A 3,069-nucleotide genomic window follows, 5' to 3' on the forward strand; every position below is an offset into this window, starting at 1 on the left:
TAGTGGTTATAAGGTCAGAGCAAACCAACTTCTGCAACTTCTACAACCAACAATCTCCTGGAATGCGCAAACCTTCGAAGTAATCGTTGATGGTCAAACGTTGGAGAATAGTAATATAATCGATCTCGTTTATTATCTTGTCTCAAGAGCGAGAAATGTTCCAACTCCTCCTTACTTCGATCGCATCTTGCCGCTATTGGTCAAACTGAATCTACCAACACTTATTGTGCATCCAAATCGTTTAAAAAAACACAGAGTAACGGGAGCATCGAGCAGTCGAGCATCGCCTGTTACAAGTGAAGCAAGCACACCTGAAGGTGCCTCGCCAGCAATCACACGTGCTGCAAAGCGTGCCCGCCGAAACCTAACATGGACCCCATATTGAAGCCTGTGCAGGAGGAACAGAAAGACTATTTTCAAGATGAAACCATATTGTCGCACTTCCCTCCAAGGCATCATAAAAAGGTATTAGCAATACTCAAACTGATAACAACTGTTCTAGCTTACGACGAGTACGGAAGAGTTATATGTCACGGGAAGGTAGTGCCACACTCGTCCATTGTCGAATTGCTGAAGTATGAACTTCACAACAGACAACCTTCCTGGATGAGAGGAGACGTGTCAGCTACAATAAATGCCTATCTATCCCTTGACGCTCTTCGAGTTCGCAGCAGAAGAAAGCACTAATGGCCGCCTATTACGACCCAGAACACGCCGGCAGTTTTGGTGGAGTGCAGAGACTCGCTCAAGCCATCGGTGAAAAGAAGGGCAGAGTTGCTAAATATCTGGAGACAAGTGATGTTTACAGCTTACATAAGGAGTACAAGCGACCCAAGACCTTTCGGAAAATAATTGCACTCGGAAAGCAGGAAATGTTCCAAATCGACCTAAAGGACATGCAGTCTCTAAAAGGGCAAAATGATGGTTTTCGCTATTTGTTCTTCTGTATAGATGCTTTTTCCCGGCTCCTCGCTGTTGTACCCATTCGCAATAAAAAATCTCCTGAGATTCTTCGAGCACTTAAAGTTGCATTTAAGAGGATCGGTACTCCCCGGCTGATACGTAGTGATCGAGGAACAGAGTTTACGAACAAGGTAGTGCGAGAGTTCTTGAAAAGAAAAGGCATAACGTTATATCATTCTATGTCTATTTATAAATGTGCGATAGTTGAGAGATGTCAGCGAAGTATTGTGTGTACACTTTACCGTATCTTTACCTATCAGGGTCATAAACGTTATGTGAAGATTCTACCTCAAGTAATCAAAGCATACAACAATCGAGTGCACAGGACTCTCTCTGCGAGACCTGTGGATGTAACCAAAGAAAACGAGCACATTTTCCGAGAAAGACTTTATCCCACCCCAACTGAACCCCCAAAGAAGCCAGTTTACAATCTTGGTAATCTCGTTAGAATTGCCAAATATAGACACCAGTTAACAAAGAGATATTTACAGTCATTTACGAAAGAGATTTTTTCGGTGAGAGCAATCAAAATAGGTTATCCTAATACATACCTACTGCGTGACCTTAACAATGAAGATATCATTGGTAGTTTCTACGAGAGTGAAATGGTAAGAGTGAGAGAAGTACCGAAAGTAGAAAAGATTATAAAAAGACGAGTTAGAAATGGAAAGCTCCAGTATTTAGTTAGATTCAGTGGAACTGCGGACAAGCAGTGGATAGCAGAAAATTACCTCGGTTGAAAAAAAAATGACCAGTACAGCATGGTCCGACGTTGAAACCCAGCCTGGCGATTCATGGTCCACAGACGACGAAACAGAGCAATCGGAAAAAGGAGAAGATGAATGCGGTAAATGGAATAGGAGGTCCCACATATTTCAACTCCATCTGCCATGTAATGAGAAACATACCTCTTGGAAGCAGCTATCAAATTGTGGGTTAACAACGGTCAAGAGGACGCCATTAGCGGAAGCTTTTCAAATTGTGACGAACATTGTGCTGTTTCGAGCTCTACCGAATAATCCTCCAAATCAAGTCATTTGGGAAACTGCAAAGGAAATGTATTCCATGCTTCATACAGACGATTCGTTTTTAACAAGTTCATCATTCGTTTTACTAACCGAATGGTCACGGCAAATGAGTGAGCTATTTGACTATTCGACTCGTTTCGATGCCATGCAACTTGCTACAAAGAGTCTGTGTTTTATCGACACTGCCATAAAGCATGGATTCCATTCAACTGCCAAGTACATAACTTTATTTACTCTGGACCTTTTGAAAAATCGACTTGTTTGTGAATAAGAAAAATGTATCGTCAATAAGAAATAAATTCATCCTCAATACTAAGACCTTCTCACTTCATCATAAAAGAGCGAAATGGATAGGGTGTGTTTTCTATTTTGTCTTCTGTGTCACATATTCTTTCTCGTCATAGTAACTTTTGAGTTAACGAAGTCATCATCTTCACTTCGACAAGGTAACTGTAGCAAAGAAGTTGAGCTGGAAGAATACGTTTATGCCCATACGTGTCCTCCTAATGCATCACTGCTGGCGTTACGACTTTGGGACAAGACTGGTCTTCCAACACGCTATGGAGTTACTCTCACACACAATGAAACACAACAGCTACAGATGTGCTTGAGATTGGTGAATGTCAATCATAGCTTTTACGATCAGGAATGTGTAGAAGTATGTTGTTTGTGTGAGGATCGGGAGCTAAAAGTTCACCGCTGCCCACAAAATGTATACACACTCGGTCGAACACATGGCCAACATCATTCTGGATATGGAATTACGCTGTCGAAGAGGGGTGTTATATTGTTGTTAAAGTATCTCAATAAAAAGATTTAATCGGAGAATCACTAGTTTATTTTATTTTGTTTTTAAGTGAGTAGAAATATGTACATAATAATCAAGCACTCTTTGAAGACATTACTATTTCGTTTCAACTTGTTTTTTTGTTTTAGTTCTTAACATGTGTCGCTATCATTCCATGCTCGCCTCTCTTCGGAAAAGTGATGAAAAGCAGACGACGCTGGATCTCTTCCTTTGCGAAAGCAGATTTCGAAAGTGGTACCCACGCTCTACTTTGCAAAGGAAAAAAGAAAA

This window comes from Ornithodoros turicata, chromosome 1, assembly GCF_037126465.1.
Source record: "Ornithodoros turicata isolate Travis chromosome 1, ASM3712646v1, whole genome shotgun sequence".
Lineage (NCBI taxonomy): Eukaryota > Metazoa > Arthropoda > Arachnida > Ixodida > Argasidae > Ornithodoros > Ornithodoros turicata.